Below are 19467 nucleotides of genomic sequence, written 5' to 3'. Positions count from 1 at the left end.
AGGGGTATAAGTCTGTGAGAGGGTGCGTGTGAATGTGGGAGTATATGAGAGAGAATCTGAGAGTGTATGGGTCTGTAGGAGTGTGTGTATCTGCAGGAGTGTGTTTGTAGGAGTGACTGTGTCTATGAGTGTGCGTCTGTCTATGTGTGTAGTGCAGTGGGGGCACCTGTATTGTGACATAAACCCAAGGTCCTGATTGAGGCCATCCCCTTGGGTGTTGAACTAAGCTATCAGCCTCTGCTCAGCCACATTGCGTTGTTGCCTGTCCCGAAGTCTGCCTCGGAGGATGGTCACCCAGAGGTCTGAGGTTCCCGGATCGCTGAAGTGTTTTCCGAGCGGGAGGGAAAACACCTGTCTGCTAATTGTTGTGAGGTGTCCATTCATCCGTTGCCGTGGCCTCTGGTTGGTCTTGCCAATGTACTATGCCTCAGGGCATTCTTGCCTGCAAAATGTTCACCATCCAAAATGGATACCACGTTAAGGCAGTATCTATCATGAGGTGAGCACTTGCCTCAATATTTCGTACTTTAGAAAATTGGATCAGTGCATTGTTAATTTGTGCTATATTGATTAGTGAAGCAGCAGCCCGGAAGGAAACGTTCTTAAATGTATCAACTTTACAGTCCCCACATTTTCAACAATTGTTACTAATAAAGTACGCCAAAGTTGGGCATTTGTCCTTTCAGAGGACCTGATTTGAATATCAATTGAGAGTTTTGTGAGAATTTCTTATATCTTACCAAGACACAATCAGAATGTTGTTTAATACAAATGTAGAACTGTCTTCCTCTCCTTGACTGATATTTTCATTTTAGTCATGCTTTATGTTTTGGAGTGTATTATCTACAATCAGATAAGCCCAAAACATACTATACTTATCCACATGACTTTAACAAGTTATCACATTTTGATACAGATTTAGGAAAAGTCTGTAAATCTTGATACAAAGGAACAGTTTTATTTGTACTAAATAATTAAGTGATACTGTATATATCTAGATATTAATATTGAGTAAAAATATACCAATCTCAGAATTAAAAAAACACAAACTAACAAAGGCATGCCAGAACAATTATTCGTACTGGGAAAGGCAGTTTTCAGCCACTCAGACACAGTGTTCAGTTTATCAAAGTTGATTTTGCAGGAGCTTTGCTTGAATGCTTGTGAAGACAGCTTCAACTTGGACACTAGTGTTTGTTCTCAGTTCTTCCAATGAATGCAGAGGAAGGAGTGGACAGGTTACTGATGGAATTTCTTTAACACATTTCCACAATTCATGTGGAATTGGCACATAATCCAGTTCTTATTGCAGTGCAGGTAATGACAACTGCTATGTGCATGGGGACTTGTGTTGACTTGTTTAGATCTTTGTTGTCAAACACTCACTGCCATTGTTTCTCGAAAGCTGTGCTTGTATAGATGATCTACGTTGGATCTCTTGTCAATGTTGGATTTTTGAGAGAGGAGGCTGCTGAATTATAGGAAGTGCTTATCATACACCAGATTGTCTCCTTCACTATGTATGGGAGGTGGAATATTTGGCTGACCAAGTATGGATTCATGTGTGAGTTTTCTTTTGGCAATATTCAAGACCTGTTTAAGTTTTTTGTCTCCTAAGTTTAAGAGATCAATTGTGGTTAGCAAGGTTGACATCAATATTGCAGTAACCTGCAAACTATAGATTGTGTGTGTCTATGATGGTCAGTTTAGTTTTGACACTGAGAGAACTGAGGCTAAATTTTGCCATCGATATGGTATTTAACCTAAACACCAGAGAATAGCCACTATCAGGTAACTTGCAAGCAGGTTGGGACTATCATATAGTCTTTCTCAACCTCTGTCCAAATCTTGAAGGTATCTATTTCAGATCTCTCACTCAAGACACTTTCAGTGATGAAGCAATTGCAAAATTGTGATGAAGTTTCCTGGACATCCAAATTTGAAGCACAATCTGCAGAATTTTGCAAATTACTCAGTCAAATCCTTTTCAGATCAGGAATGCAACATAGGATTCTTAATATTGTTCTTTACAACATTTGTGTTTTTTCTGCCATCAACCACCATGCCAACAGTCCTCTGAAAGATTAAAAGCAACATTGTGTCATTGGGAGGATTTTGTCAGCCAAAGGAAGTGAATAAGTCTGGAGAATACAGGTTAGTATTTTCCTTGCTATGGACAAGTGAGAAGAACCTTGATAGTTTGTACAACATGATGTATCATCCTTCTTGAAGATGGTTGTAAATGTCAGATTCCTGAAGTTGAGAGAAAGTTCTTATTCTCCCAAATTTGGTGGATGGATGCACAGAGTTTTGATGTGAGAAATGACAGTCACAGGAGTCTAGGACAGCTGACTTTATTTAATGCCATGGTTCTGGAATTGGCTTGTGTTAGGACTTGGAGGCTAACCTTTTCTGTAAATTAAACCAAACACCCAGAAAAGTTCACCTCACCGTGTGATCTGTGTAAATATAAGTGACAGAGAACTTCCAAATTTTCTATCTATGGAAAATAACATCAATTTATTTTCTCGCTCTAAAAGTGAACATTAAACAAAAACTATTCACAATTCTGAGCCCCTCTTTCTCTTAACTGCTTACTATCTGCCTCCATCACTATAACAATATGTTTTTCCAATAACACACTTACTAAAATTACATCAACTAAATTTCAAAACCACACAGCCCCTGTCTTCTTCTATGTCTTCACTCTTGTGGCTACTGATCTCCCTGGGATATCTTCTTTTGCTGCGAGTATGTGTTAGATGGGCAATTCACTGTCCAGGAGTTTCTCTCTCTAAGCCAGTTGTTCTCTGACCAATTTTCCAAATGACCACGTTCATATATTCCCCCACATCAAATCGTCTCATTGGTTTGATGTTGACAAAATGAAAAAATCAAACTTGATTGGGACACAATTTAAGCTGATTGGTTAAATTTGAATTGTTATCAAAACAGCAACCAAAATTGAGGTATCCATTTCACAGCCAAATGCTATGTATTTTCAATTTTCCAGTGCACTCAAGGACTGCAATTTCGTCATATACACAAGTGCTTGTAAGCTCTCTGTTCAGAACAGCATTCTCTTTCTCTTAAAGGTACAGTACCTGCCTTCAACTTCATAACATTTGAATGTTAGATGAATTTCCAGGCTAGTCATGAGTTGCATTTGAAATTCTTGTCTTCAGTTGAGCTGCTTTAGGGATGAGACATTGATTTTATTCTTCTTGGATTTTTTTGACCTTGTCATGTCTTGGTGCTGAGTGAATGTTCATTCCCGATCAAACAATTCAACAAACTGTCCAGTATCAGTGGCCTGCATGGTTTCAGTACAAAGGCCATTACTTAGATATTTGACCTGTGCGATGTAATAATCACAAAGTCTAATGCTGTGAACGTTTCATGTAGTTTTGTATTTGTCCTTCGGGAAGAAGAGGATGGTTGTAATAATGAACACAATTTGTCAGCTAGTGAATGCGTTGTCTTTTCTTGCCCTATTTCTCCAAAGCTTTAACTCCTGACATTGACTCCAAAAAGATGATCCTTTCTTAGTTTGGAATTGCAATGAGAACTTCCTCAAGGTCAGAACAGAACAGACCTTTCCCTTACTACCTTAACTGGAATCAAGGATCAGGGAGTAAGCACTGATAATGGCAACATATTTGTTAAGGCTAAACTGTAGGCATCAATGAGTTTTTATACAATTGGCTGATTATGGCAGTGCGTCCAAAATTCTATTTTGAATGGAAAAAAAACTCAATGGACATGAGGGACATGATCAGTCTTTCTTTTCCAGTAGATGGTCTACCCCCTGTTTGCTGTTTCACCTGCCCCTTCTCAGGAAGGTAGGTCTAGAGCAGCAATATCAATCTGAAGTTTGAAACCTCACATGATATGGTTACATTTCCTTTTTTATTCTGGATGGACATTCTTCAAATTAACCTTCAGTGTTCTAATATTTCAAAATTTGAAGTTCTCTTTGTTTAACCAGTGTCTGGTTCCTTAACCAGGAGAAAGCGGAATCGTTTGTTTTTAGGGCATCTTTTCCAGGACCCTCCACATTTGGGTGAGCAGTGGGTGATAGGACAGTAAGGAAGATTTTACAGATATAGAACAGTGTGGTGGGGTCACATGGAGTGTGACATGACCCCAAGATCACGGTTGAGGCTGTCTTCATGAGTATGGACCATAACTGTCAGTTTCTGCTCGACGCTTCTGCGTTATTGTGTATCTCAACGCCTTGGAGGACGCTTGGGGATTGAATGTCCTTGACAGTTGAAATATTTCCCAACTGGGAGCAAACAGCTCTGTCTGGCGATTTTGCGCATTGTGCATTCATCCATCATCATAGCTTCCGCTTGATCTTGCCATGTATCATGACTCAGGGCACCCTTGCCTACGGTGTATGAGGTAGACAACATTGGCCAAGTCGCATGGGTACCTGCTATGTATGTGGTAGGTGAAGTCTCATGTGTGATCTTGGGTACATGTCGTGCTCCATGTGACACATTGTTCTCTATCTGTAAAATCTTCTTTATTGTTCTGTTTTGACACCATCACCTTGATAAATTGTGATGATCTTTCCAATTTAATTAGTTTGCACAGTTTTGGATTACTTACTAATTTGGTTAGACCCTCAGCATGCAACTCTTATACTTATCGTGTTATTACAGTCAAATAAAAATTGAGAGAACTGTGGATGCTGAAATCACAATCAGGGGCAGGGGTTGCTGGGGGCACTCAGCCGGTCTGGTGGCAGCTATGAATAAAAATCAGAGTTAATATTTCGGGTGCAGTGCCCCTTCCTCTCTTTTTTTTCAGTAGCTTTTCCAGCAGCTTCTGTTTGTGCTCCACGTTATTCCAGTCACTTGTATTGTCTCCACCACCCACCTTATTTTTAATTTTCTGTAATTATCTCTCTGCCTCATTTAATCAGATTTTTGGTCATCCCTTCGCTCATTATTCGGCTGTTGAGACTTCACTCACACCATCTAACACTCTTTGCCACCTGCAGAGACTTATTATTTGCCACATCTCTCACACCATTTGTGTGATCTTTTGATCTCTCTGCCCACAAATTCTGTGTGGCTGCGCTTCTCTATCACTTCACCTAGTGAAGTCTACGGTCCGAAAGCTTCTGATTTCAAATAAACCTGTTGGGCTATAACCTGGTGTTGTGTGATTTCTGACATTGCTCAAATCGTTGAATCATGATGTAGACTCCGTAAAGGTCAGTGCCAGCTCCACAGTTTCTGAAGTATCGCTGACATCTAGGCACAGAAACAGGAATAGGCCACTTAGCCCTGAGAATCTGCTCTGACATTCGATGAGATCATCGCTGATCTAATAATCCTCAACTCCTTCCCTCTTGATGAATCCTCAAGGGTTCTCAAGAATGGTCACTAGACATGAATGGTCTCTCCACAGATGCTGTCTGACCTGCTAAGCTCCTCTGCTACTTCTGTTTTTGTTTCAGATTTGCAGTTATTTTGTTTTCTGTTCTTGAAATTTCTGATTTTACAAAGAAGTATTCAAATCATTTTGCTCACTTTTGAAATCACACAAGGACAACTCCTTTGAACAATTTTCTCGAACAATCTTCACTGATCCAAGTGCATTTTGAAACTTTTTTTATAATTTCCAACATAGGATGTCATATTTTTCAATCTATTGAGAATAATAGGTATATCCACGGAGCATTCTCAACACCCCCAGATTCTATGGACTACCCAAAGTACACAAACCAGACATCCCACTCAGACCCATAGTATCACTACCAGGGACACCAGCATACAAACTGGCCAAAGAACTACAACAAAAACTGAAACACCTAGTCAGCGGATCCAAACACTCCATACAATCAACACAGGAATTCTTGGACGTCATCAGGAATACACACATAGACAAAGAAGAAACCATGGTATCATTCGATGTGACGGCACTGTTCAATTGACAAAACCCTAGCCAGAGAAACAATAGCCAACCTACTGGACATACATAACAGAACACAGGAGGCCGAACCTATCAACAAGGACGGCATACTTAAACTACTGGACCTGTGCCTCACCACACACTTTACATTCAACAATCAGATATACGAACAAATCAACGGAACACTCATGGGATCACCAATCTCGGGACTCATAGCAGAGGCAGTTATGCAAAGGTTAGAACATACAGCCATACCACAAATCCAACCCAAACTCTGGATCAGATATGTGGATGACACCTTTGTAATCATCAAAAACACAGATATAGAAAAAACACACCGAATCATCAACGCCACACTCACAGGAATCCGATTCACACGAGAAGAGGAAAAGGATAGCCAACTCCCATTCCTAGACGTGTTAGTAGAGAGAACACCCAACGGAGAATTCACCACAAGGGTACACAGGAAACCAACACACACAGACCAAGTCTTAAATTATGAAAGTAACCACCCCAACACACACAAATGAAGCTGCATCAGGACACTATTCAAAAGGGCCACAACACACTGCAGTACACCAGAACTGCGAAAAGAGGAAGAGGAACATCTGTACAAGGTATTCGCCAAAAACGGATACCCACGCAACTTTATCACCAGATGCCTAAGAGATAGACCGAGGAACGAGGACATGCCACAAACAAAAGGACTAGCCACTCTACCATACGTCAGGAGCGTCTCAGAACTGACAGCCAGACTACTGCGACCCTTAGGACTCATAACAGCACACAAGCCAACATCCACGCTCAGACAACAACTCACTAGAACAAAGGACCCAATACCCAGCATGAGCCAAACTAACGTAGTTTACAAAATACCATGCAAGGACTGCACAAAACACTATATAGGACAAACAGGAAGACAGCTAACAATCCGCATCCATGAACATCAGCTAGCCACAAAACGACACGACCAGCTATCTCTAGTAGCCATACACTCAGACAACCAGCAACATGAATTTGACTGGGAAAACACCACTATCATAGGACAAGCCAGACAGAGAACAGCCAGAGAATTCCTAGAAGCATGGCATTCATCCCCAAACTCCATCAACAGACACATTGACCTGGACACCATATACAACCACTACAGCTGAAACTGACACCCGGAAACGGCAAGAACGTCCATCAACAGACACATCGACCTGGACCCCACATACAAATCACTGCAGCTGAAACTGACACCCGGAAGCGGCAAGAACAAACCAATATAAATACCGGAAGAAACATCAAAGCAGCGCTTCACACAAGGCTCCAACAGCACTGATGATGTTCCCTAGCCAGGGAATGAAACGTTTGCAGCAAAAACTTCCAGCTCGGCGAGCAGAACCACAACAACGGATACCCGAGCTACAAATCTTCAATCAGATTTTAAACGGAGCATTCTGTTAGGAGGTATTAGTATGGTTTTGCAATTCGTAAGCATCCTTGAACGTGATCTGCTTTAACAATGTTTCTATGAAGTGGGTGACAAAAGCTCATAGCATGACCTATTGGTGTTGCGCATGCGCACGACACCAGATACAGAAAGGTTTCAATCCTCCAATATCCCAGCATACTCCACAACCAAGTCAGCACAGAGATTCAGACACTAAATTGAAACTAGAAATTTTGTAAAATGTACAGCATACATTAAACAGAGAAAATGCTTCCATTTCAGATGGTAAAAACAAATACAAGCACTTACTTTTTTGGTTCCCTTGTTTCCTGCTCATGAGGAGACACATTTCTGCGCCATGGTGTTCTGATAGTTTCTGAAACTTCAACTGAAACAACCGAGTGCTGCTTCGAAGTTTGGAGTCGGAGCAGGGCAGAAAAACAGGAACTGAGAGCAAGCTGACAGACGAGAAGCATCAACAGAATACAAGCCCAGGCTTGGCTCTGGGACTGAGTGTGACCTGAGGCTCAGTGATACACTGGAACTGAGTGTGAACTGGGAGTCAGTGATACACTGAGACTGAGTGTGAGCCCAGGGTCACTGATACACTAGGACTGGCTGTGAGTCTGATGTTCATTGATACACTGGGACTGAGTATGATTCTGGGTGTCAGGGATACACTGGGACTGAGTATGATTCTGGGAGTCAGTGATACATTGGGACTGAGTATGATTCTGGGGTTCAGGGATACACTGGGACTGAGTATGATTCTAGCGGTCAGGGATACACTGGGACCATGTGTCAGCCCAGTGTCAGTGATACACTGGAAGTGCATTTGAGCCCGGGGTCAGTGTTACATTGGGACTGAGTGTTACCGCAGGGTCATTGATACACTGGGACTAAATGTGATCCCAGAGACAGTGACACACTGAGACTGAGTATGATTCTGGGGGTCAGTGATACACTGGGACTGAGTATGAGTCTGGGCGTCAGTGACTTATTGGGACTGAATGTGATTCCTCAGTCAATGATACAGTGGGACTGAGTGTGAGCATGGGACCTGTCATACACTGGGACTGAGTGTGAGTCCGTGGTCAGTGATACACTGGGACAGAGTGTGAGCATGGGATCAGTGATGAACTGGGACTGAATGTGAGTCATAGTATCATAGAGATGTACAGCATGGAAACAGACCCTTCAGTCCAACCCATTCATGCGGACCACATATCCCAACACAATCTAGTGCCACCTGCCACCACCATATCCCTCCAAACCCTTCCTATTCACACACCCATCCAAATGCCTCTTAAATATTTCAATTGTACCAGCCTCCACCACATCCTCTGGCAGCTCATTCCATACACGTACCACCCTCTGCATGAAAAAGTTGCCCCTAAGGTCTCTTTTATATTTTTCCCCTCCCACCCTTAACCTATGCCCTCTAATTCTGGACTCCCTAATCTCAGGGAAAAGACTTTGTCTATTTATCCTGTCCATGCCCCTCATAATTTTGTAAACCTCTATAAGGTCACCACTCAGCCTCCGACGCTCCAGGGAAAACAGCCCCAAGCCTATTCAGCTTCTCCTTGTAGCACAGGTCCTCCATCCTTGTAAATCTTTTCTGAACTGTTTCAAGTTTCACAACATCTTTCCGATAGGAAGGAGACCAGAATTGCACGCAATATTCCAACAGTAGCCTGATCAATCCTGAGTCAGTGACACACTGGAACTGAGTGTGAGCACGGAATCAGTAATACACTGGGACTGAGTGTGAGATGAGAGTCAGTGATAGACTGGGACAGAGTGTGAGCATGGGATCAGTGATACACTGGGACTGAGTATGATTCCGGGGGTCAAGGATACACTGGCACCGAGTGTCAGCCCGGTGTCAGTGATACACTGGAAGTGCATTTGAGCCCGGGGTCAGTGTTACACTGGGACTGAGTGTTACCGCAGGGTCATTGATACACTGGGGCTAAATGTGATCCCTGAGACAGGGATACACTGGGACTGAGAATGATTCTGGGGGGTCAGGGAAACACTGGGACTGTCTGTGATCCCTCAGTCAGTGATACAGTGGGACTGAGTGTGAGCACGGAATCTGTGATACACTGGGACTGAGTGTGAGCCCGTGGTCAGTGATACACTGTGATTTAGGGTGAGCTCAGGATTGGTGAAATACTGGGACTGAGTGTGAGCCCTGACAGTAATACACTGGAACTGAGTGTGAGCATGGGATCAGTAATACAGTGGGACTGAGTGTGAGATGAGGGTCAGTGATAGACTGAGACAGAGTGTGAGATGACGGTCAATGAAACACTGGGATTGAGTATTAGTCCGGGGTCAGTCATAGACTGGGACTGAGTGTTAGCCCGGGATCAGTGATACATGGTAATGATTGTGAGTCCATGGTCAGTAATACACTGTGATAGAGTGTGAACACAGCATCAGTCAGACACTGGGACTGAGTGTGAGTCTGGTGTCAGTGTTACACTGAGACAAAGTATGATTCTGGGGGTCAGTGATGCACCTGGACTGAGTGTGATCCCTGAAGCAGTGATACACTGGGATTGAGTGTGAACCCAGTGTCAGTGATGCACCTGGACGAGTGTGAACCTGGGGTCAATGATACACTGGGACTGAGTGTGAGCCCGGGATCACTAATACATTGGGACTAAATGTGATTCCTGAGTCAGTGATACACTGGAACTGAGTGTGAGCCCGTGGTCTGTGATATACTGGGACTGAGTGTGAGCCCAGGATCAGTGATACACGGTAATGATTGTGAGTCCATGGTCAGTAATACACTGTGATAGAGTGTGAGCACAGCATCAGTCAGACACTGGGACTGAGTGTGAGTCTGGTGTCAGTGTTACACTGGGACTGAGTATGACTCTGGGGGTCAGGGAAACACTGGGACTGAGTGTGATCCCTTAGACAGTGATACACTGGGACTGAGCATGACTCTGGAGGTCAGGGAAACACTGGGACTGAGTGTGATCCCTTAGACACTGATACACTGGGACTGAGCATGAGCCTGTGGTCAGTGATACACTGTGATTTAGAGTGAGCTCGGGATTGTGAAAGACTGGGACTGAGTATGAGCCCTGTCAGTCATAGACAGGAACTGAGTGTGAGCATGGGATCAGTAATACAGTGGGACTGAGTGTGAGATTAGGGTCTATGATGCACTGGGACTGAGTGTGAATCTGGTGTCAGTGATACACTGTGATTTAGGGTGAGTTCGGGATCGGTGAAACACTGGGACTGAGTGTGAGCCCTGAGTCAGTAATAAACTGTGATAGAGTGTGAGCACAGCATCAGTCATACACTTGGACTGAATATGAGTCTGGTGTCAGTGTTACACTGAGACTAAGTATGATTCTGGGGATCAGTGATACACTGGGACTGAGTGTGAATCCAGTGTCAGTGATGCACCTGGACTGAGTGTGAATCTGGGGTCAGGGATGTATTTGGACTGAGTGTGAGCTGGAAAGCCATGATAAACTGGGACTGAGTGCGAGCTCGGTGTCAGTGATACACTGGGACTAAGTATGATTCTGGGGGTCAGTGACACACTGGGACTCAGTGTGAAACAGGGGTAATGATACACTGGGACTGAGTGTGAGTCTGGTGTTAGTGTTACACTGGGACCTAGTGTGACACTGGGGGTCACTGATACACTTGGATTGAGTGTGAGTCTGGTGTCCAGTGAAACACTGGGACTAATGTGAGTCTGGAGTCAGTCATAGACTGGGACTGAGCCCGGGATCAGTGATACACTGGGAATGAGTGGGAGCCCGTGGTCAGTAATACACTGTGATTGACTGTGAGCATGGGATCAGTGATACACTGGGACTGAGTGTGAGATGAGGGTCTATGATACACTGGGACTGAGTATGAGCCTGGTGTCAGTGATATACCGGGACTAAGTATGATTCTGGAGGTCAGTGATACACTGGGATTCAGTGTAATCCCTGAAACAGTGATACACTAGGACTCAGTGTGAAACAGGGGTCAATGATACACTGGGACTGCGTGTGATCCCAGGGTCAGTGGTACACTGGGACTGAGCGTGAGCACATGATTAGTGACACACTGGGACTGAGTGTGAGCACTGAATCAGTACTACACTGGGACAGAGTGTGAGCCACGGAATCAGTGATACACTGGGACTGAGTGTATATCCTGAGTCAGGGACGCACTGGAACTGAGTGTGAGCAAGGGATCAGTCATACACTGGGACTGAGTGTGAGATGAGGGTCTATGATACACTGGGACTGAGTGTGAGATGAGGGTCTATGATACACTGGGACTGAGTTGAGTCTGGTGTCAGTGTTACACTGGGACCAAGTATGACACTGGGGGTCAGTGATACACTGGGATTGAGTGTGAGTCTGGTGTGCAGTGAAACACTGGGACTAATGTGAGTCTGGAGTCAGTTGTAGACTGGGACTGAGCCCGGGATCAGTGATACACTGGGACTGAGTGTGAGCCCGGAGTCAGAGATACACTGGGACTGAGCGTGAGATGAGAGACTATGATACACTGGGACTGAGTATGAGCCCTGTGTCAGTGATACACTGGGACTAAGTACGATTCTGGAGGTCAGTGATACACTGAGACTCAGTGTAATCTCTGAGAAACAGTGATTCACTGACACTCAGTGTGAAACAGGGGTCAATGATACACTGGGACTGAATGTGATCTCAGGGTCAGTGATACACTGGGACTGAGTGTGAGCACATGATCAGTGACAGACTGGAACTGCGTGTGAGATGAGGGTCTATGATACACTGGGACAGAGTATGAGCTGAAAATGTGTTGCTGGAAAACAAGAATGAAGAAGGGCTCATGCCCGAAACGTCGATTCTCCTGCTCCTTGGATGCAGCCTGACCTGCTGCGCTTTTCCAGCAACACATTTTCAGCTCTGATCTCCAGCATCTGCAGTCCTCACTTTCTCCTGGGATAGAGTATGAGCCTGGTGTCAGTGTTACACTGGAACCTAGTGTGACACCGGGGGTCAGTGACACACTGGGATTGAGTGTGAGTATGGTGTCGAGTGAAACACTGGGACTACTGTGAGCCCAGAGTCAGTCATAGACTGAGACTGAGCCCGGGATCAGTGATACATTGGGAATGAGTGTGATTCCTGAGTCAGTGATACACTGGGATTGAGTGTCAGTGGTGCACCTGGACTGATTGTGAACCTGGGGTCAGGGATACACTGGGATCGAGTGTGAGCTGGAAAGCCATGATAAACTGGGACTGAGTGCGAGCTCGGTGTCAGTGATACACTGGGACTAAGTATGATTTTGGGGGTCAGTGATACACTGGGACTCAGTGTGAAACAGGGGTAATGATACACTGGGACTGAGTGTGAGCCAGCATCAGTGATACACTGGGACTGAGTGTGAGCCCGGAATCAGTGAATGCTACAACTGAGTGTGAGCCGGGGTCAGTGATAGACTGGGACTGAGTGTGCACCCGGAGTCAGTGATACACTGGGACTGAGTATGAGTCTGGGCGTCAGTGACCCACTGGGACTGTCTGCGATCCCTCAGTCAGTGATACACTGGGACTGAGTGTGAGCCCGGGATCACTGATACACTGGGACTGAATGTGATTCCTGAGTCAGTGATTCAGTGGGACTGAGTGTGAGCACAGGATCTGTGATACATTGGGACTGAATGTGAGCCCGTGGTCAGTGATACACTGTGATTTAGGGTGAGCTTGGGATTGGTGAAATACTGGGACTGAGTGTGAGCCCTGAGTCAGTAATACACTGGGAAAGAGTGTGAGCACAGGATCAGTGATAAACTGGGACTGAATGTGAGTCCTGAGTCAGTGACACACTGGAACTGAGTGTGAGCACGGGATCAGGAATACACTGGGACTGAGTGTGAGATGAGGGTCTATGATGCACTGGGACTGAGTGTGAGTCTGGTGTCAGTATTACACTGGTACTAAGTATGATTCTGGGGGTCAGTGAAACACTGGGACTGAGTGTGATTCCTGAGTCAGTGATACACTGGGACTGAGTGTGAGTCCAGTGTCAGTGATGCACCTGGACTAAGTGTGAACCTGGGGTCAGGGATATACTAGGACTAAGTGTGAGCTGGAAAGCAATGAGAAACTGGGACAGAGTGTAAGCATGGGTTCAATGATACACTGGGACCGAGTGTGAGATGAGGGTCAATGAAACACTACGATGAGTATGAGTCCGGAGTCAGTCAAGGACTGGGACCGAGTGTGAACCCGGGATCAGTGGTAAAACGGGAATAATTGTGAGCCTGTGGTCAGTAATACACTGTAATAGAGTATGAGCACAGGATCAGTGATACACTGGGACTGAGTGTGAGATGAGGGTCTATGATACACTGGGACTGAGTATGAGCCCAGTGTCAGTAATATACTGGGGCTAAGTACGATTCTGGGGGTCAGTGATACACTGGGACTCAGTGTAATCTCTGAAACAGTGATACACTGACACTGAGTGTGAAACAGGGGTCAATGATACACTGGGACTGAGTGTGATCTCAGGGTCAGTGATACACTGGGACTGAGTGTGAGCACAAGATTAATGACACGCTGGACTGAGTGCGAGCCTGGAGTCAGTGATACACTCGGACTGAATGTGATCCCTGAGTCAGTGATACACTGGGACTGAATGTGATTCCTGACAGATGATAAAGTGGGACTGAGTGTGAGCACAGGATCTGTGATACACTGAGACTGGATGTGAGCCCGTGGTCAGTGATGCACTGTGATTTCAGGTGAGCTTGGGATCGGTGAAATACTGGAACCTAGTGTGAGCACGGGATCAGTGATACACTGCAACTGAGAGTGAGCCCATGGTCCGTAATACATTGGGTCAGAGTGTGAGCACGGGATCAGTGATACACTGGGACTGAGTGTGAGTCCTGAGTCAGTGACACACTAGAACTGAGCGTGGGAACAGGATTAGTTATACACTGGGACAGAGTGTGAGATGAGGGTCAGTGATACACTGGGATTGAGTGTGAGCCCTCCGCTTCTTCCTTTCCCGCCGTACCAACCAGTACCCTTCCACTGACACCCTCCTTCGGCTGACTGAACTGGTCCTCACCCTGAACTGAGTGTGAGATGAGGGTCAGTGATACACTGGGGTTGAGTGTGAGTCCGGAGTCGGTCTTGGCCTCGGACTGAGTGTGTGCCCGGGATCAGTGATACACTGGGAATGAGTGTGAGCCCGTGGTGAGTAATAGAGTGTGAGTGCATGATCAGTGACACACTGGGACTGTGTGAGATGAGGGTCTATGATACACTGGGACTGAGTTGAGTCTGGTGTCAGTGTTACACTGGGACCAAGTGTGACACTGGGGGTCAGTGACACACTGGGATTGAGTGTGAGTCTGGTGTCCAGTGAAACACTGGGACTAATGTGAGTCTGGAGTCAGTTGTAGACTGGGACTGAGCCCGGGGTCAGTGATACACTGGGACTGAGTGTGAGCTAGGATTAGTGATACACTGGGACTGAGTGTGAGCCTGGGGTCAGTGATACACTTGGACTGAGTGTGAGCCTGGAGTTTGTGATACACCGGGACTGAGTGTGAGCCCGGGATCAATGATTCGCTGGGACAAAATGCAAGCTGGGGAATCAATGATCCCCTGGGACTGAGTGTGAGTCCGTGCACACTGATATACTGGGACTATGTGTGAGCCCGGGGTCAGTGATAGACTGGGATTGAGTGTGAGCCAGGATTAGTGATACACTGAGACTGAGTGTGAGCCTGGGGTCAGTGATACCCTGAGACTGAGTGTGAGCGTGGGCTCAGTGTTACACTAGGACTGAGTGTGAGACCATGGTCAGTGTTGCACAAGGACTGAGTGTGAGCCCAGAGTCTGTGACATACTTGGACAGAGTTTGAGTCTGGGGCCAGTGAAACCGTGGGACAGAGTGTGAGCCCGGGGTCAGTGATACACTGGGACTGAGTGTGAGCTCGGGGTCAATGATATACTGGGACTGAGTGTGCGCTCGGGGTCAGGGATACACTGGGACTGAGTGTGAGCTCGGTGTCAGGGATACACTGGGACTGAATGTGAGCTCGGGGTCAGTGATACATTGGACAGAGTGTGAGCCTGGAGTTCGTGATACTCTGGGATTAAGTGTGAGCCTGGGGTCATTGATTCACTGGGACTGAGTGTGAGCTCGGGATCAGTCATAAACTAGGGCTGAGTGTGAGCTAGGGGTCAGTGATACACTGGGAGTGAGTGTGAGCCCGAAGTCAGTGATACACTGAGATTGAGTGTGAGCCTGGAATCAGTGATACACTGGGACTGAGTGTAAGCCTGAAGTCAGTGATACATTGGGACTGAGTGTGAGCCGGTGTCAGTGTTACACTGGGACCCAGTGTGACACTTGGGGGTCACTGATACACTGGGATTGAGTGTGAGTCTGGTGACCAGTGAAACACTAGGACTAATGTGAGTCTGGAGTCAGTCATAGACTGGGACTGAGCCCGGGATCAGTGATACACTGGGAATGAGTGTGAGCCCGGGATCAGTGATACACTGGGACTGAGTGTGGCCCCGGAGTCAGTGATCAACTGGGACTGAGTGTAAGCCCGGAAGCATTGAATACTAGGATTGAGTGTGAGCCGGGGTCAGTGATATACTGGGACTGAGTGTGAGCTGGGTGTCAGTGATACACTGACTAAGTGTGAGCCCGGGATCAGTGATACACTGGGACTGAGTGTGAGCCGGCATCAGTGATACATTGGGACTGCACGTGAGCCCGGAATCAGTGAATACTACAACTGAGTGTGAGCCGGGGTCAGTGATACACTAGGACTGAGTGTGAGACCGGGATCAATGATACACTGGGACTGAGTGTGAGCCTGGAGTTTGTGATACACCGGGACTGAGTTGAGTCTGGTGTCCAGTGAAACACTGGGACCAAGTGTGACACTGGGGGTCAGTGATACACTGGGATTGAGTGTGAGCCTGGGATCAGTGATACACTGGGATTGAGTGTGAGCCTGAAGTCAGTGATATATTGGGACTGAGTGTGAGCCTGTGTCAGTGTTACACTGGGACCCAGCGTGACACTGGGGGTCACTGATACACTGGGATTGAGTGTGAGTCTGGTGACCAGTGAAACACTGGGACTAATGTGAGTCTGGAGTCAGTCATAGACTGGGACTGAGCCCAGGATCAGTGATACACTGGGAATGAGTGTGAGCCCGGAATCAGAGATACACTGGGACTGAGTGTGACCCCGGAGTCAGTGATCAACTGGGACTGAGTGTAAGCCCGGAAGCATTGAATACTAGGATTGAGTGTGAGCCGGGGTCAGTGATATACTGGGACTGAGTGTGAGCTGGGTGTCAGTGATACACTGACTAAGTGTGAGCCCGGGATCAGTGATACACTGGGACTGAGTGTGAGCCCAGGGTCAATGATACACTGGGACTGAGTGTGAGCCGGCATCAGTGATACACTGGGACTGAGTGTGAGCCCAGAATCAGTGAACACTAGAACTGAGTGTGAGGCCGGGATCAGTGATACATTGGGACTGAGTGTGAGCCCGGGGTCAGTGATACACTCGGACTGAGTGTGAGGCCGGGATCAGTGATACATTGGGACTGAGTGTGAGCCTAGAGCTCGTGATACACTGGGAATGAGTGTGAGCTGGACATCAGTGATACACTGGGACTGAGTGTGAGCCTGGGGTTTGTGATACACTGGGACTGAGTGTGAGCCCGGGGTCAGGGATACACTGGGACTGAGTGTGAGCCCGGGATCAGTGATACACTGGGATTGAGTGTGAGCCCGGAGTCAGTGATACACTCGGATTGAGTGTGAGCCCGGGGTCGGTGATGCACTGGGACTGAGTGTGAGCCCGGGGTCAGTGATACACTGGGACTGAGTGTGAGCCCGGAGTCAGTGATACACTCGGATTGAGTGTGAGCCCGGAGTCAGTGATACACTGGGATTGAGTGTGAGCCTGGGGTCTGTGATACACTGGGATTGAGTGTGAGCCCGGGGTCGGTGATACACTCGGATTGAGTGTGAGCCCGGGGTCGGTGATACACTCGGACTGTCTGCCTCTCATTTGTTCAGTGCTGGAGACAGACCGAGGAAGCAAAACACAAACAGTCCCCCATTTTCCTTCCCCGCCCCCTCCGTCTCCGCTGGCAAGAAGACCGGAGCCATCAACTATTCCCAGGAAGAGAATCTGAGTGGAAGAAAGTGGAATTTTATTGAGAAAGTAAGTCTTGCTGTCTGTATTATTTGTAGGCAGTGGTCCCGCGGGCGGTATCGCGCATGGTTAACCGTCCGTGCACCGGGCTGGGAATCTCTGAGCTGTCAAAAGAACCAGCGAAAGGCCGATCCAAAACGGAGACGTGGTCATGGGGAAAGTAAACCGTGAGAATACAGCCCAACGTCGTGGAGCTGGTCTCCATAAGTTGGTGCTGAGTTTAGAGAGAGCAGGCAGCAGGATGTGCAGACGCTGCTGTGTAGCTGAACTGGCTTCCCCCACTGCTCGCGTTTGAAGCCGGTTATTGTGTTGAGGAAGTCCACGTGTATTTAGTGTTTATGTCTGGCGTTCAGCGAGAGGGGGGATACTCTTACAGCACACACATCCACATCCATGCTTCTCGGGGTAGGGTAGCACTCCTCAAGCCCACTGGGCTGCTGTCCATTAGGTTTTTCTTTCCTGGCTGTCATTATTTGAATTCGATACTTATGTAAACGTCCAGGTTGGATTTCAGATTAACGACACGTATTTCACAGTTATTTTCCCGACAGCGCGACCCTCGCAAGGAATAAGTTGTCCTCGTTTGGAGATTAGCTGCTAAGTTTCTTCACTTTTACATCCCGTGGGAGGCGGGGGAAGAGAGATCACGCTCTAAGGAATAGTAGCATCACTTTAAATTCTATGCCGCATGAGAAATACCCAACAAATATCCGAGCTGTGGGGGAAGTGTGTGATACAGTATTTAGAAAATACATAGTAAGTACGCTGATTCCATATTCTCCCGTTTTTATTTGTCACTTTTCCACTATTCCCAGCTAAAAAAAAACAGCGTTCCTTTCATCGCTTCCTTTGGGAGTAGAGAGGGTTAAATCGAAAACATGTATTTGCAGTTGGACTGGCAAAATGCGGTGAATTGGTGAACCTGACCAGCGGGTTCCTGCTGAGTATTGCTCCTGTGTGAGTCGGTGTTGGTGACCGGAATCACCAGCTTATTTCACAGAATGAAAGTAAAATAGCAGCAAAAGTAGGTACGGTTCAAATTCACCAATTGCATTTCGTGAGAAACAAATAAACACGACTTAGGGCTTCTTTGTACTCCTTGCTTCGATCCTATTACTAAATCCAAGTCTTTAACAAGCAAAGGGAATTTCACCTTCGCACAATAACCGTCGAATGCGTTTTATGTTTGAGAATTGCCTAAACCAATCATTGTCCTGTCCTGTGGAAAACAGTCTTTGACTTTTATAGTTACATTGATACAGGGCGCAGTCACTGTTTCAAAAGCATTGTGCCTCCTTACCTCGCTAACCCGTCCACCCCATTTGCTATTTCCATATTGCCGTCCGAAGGAGCACTTGCCACTCTCCGTCCATACAGTACAATAGGCCGAACAAGCCGCACCTTAATCACACAACTGGTCATCACCAACAGCAAATAGGTTCTTTTGGCAACAGATATTGTAGACCCCAGTGTGTGTCGAATACACCCGGATCTGGTGCGTGTCAATTAGTCGACTGTGGTGGTGATAAATGAATTTTAAACAGACAAAAAAAAGTGTCTCGGTACTAGCTAGCGTTTACACCAACAGCTGTTTTTCTGTAGTTTCGAAATGTCTGCAGTCAGCACTAGCGACGAGAATCATATACAATCCGGGAAATAATGGATGGACAGTAACATTTCGCATGTCCGTCAGACGATAACCCACATGTAATAGTTCCTCACGTCTTTCGGAGAAAAAACATCGTTTCTTTTGTAAAGAAGATTAAAACATGCCTGCAGCTCTCGAGACCATCCTGTCCTATAATACGGAGATAACCCGCTCCAAGTGTTTGGGGTCTTAAAGATTAGTGATTATAATGC

The 19467-nt window shown here is 46.4% G+C and overlaps 1 protein-coding gene across 12 annotated transcripts in view; it reads left to right on the top strand.

The window, feature by feature from the left end:
- Positions 1 to 19467, top strand: part of eya4 (EYA transcriptional coactivator and phosphatase 4) — a 545404-nt gene that overhangs the window by 61224 nt on the left and 464713 nt on the right. For 10 of the 12 annotated variants that reach the window (XM_060849776.1, XM_060849771.1, XM_060849768.1 and 7 more), the window contains exon 1: positions 17465 to 17616. The exons of the other annotated variants lie outside the window; for them this stretch is intronic. The gene's annotated coding sequence lies outside the window, so the exon portion shown is untranslated. Of the gene's footprint in view, positions 1 to 17464; positions 17617 to 19467 lie in introns of those variants that run through there. 12 annotated transcript variants of the gene reach the window in all.

Source organism: Hemiscyllium ocellatum, chromosome 3, assembly GCF_020745735.1.
Source record: "Hemiscyllium ocellatum isolate sHemOce1 chromosome 3, sHemOce1.pat.X.cur, whole genome shotgun sequence".
NCBI lineage: Eukaryota > Metazoa > Chordata > Chondrichthyes > Orectolobiformes > Hemiscylliidae > Hemiscyllium > Hemiscyllium ocellatum.
This window is presented reverse-complemented; position numbering and strand designations above follow the sequence as displayed.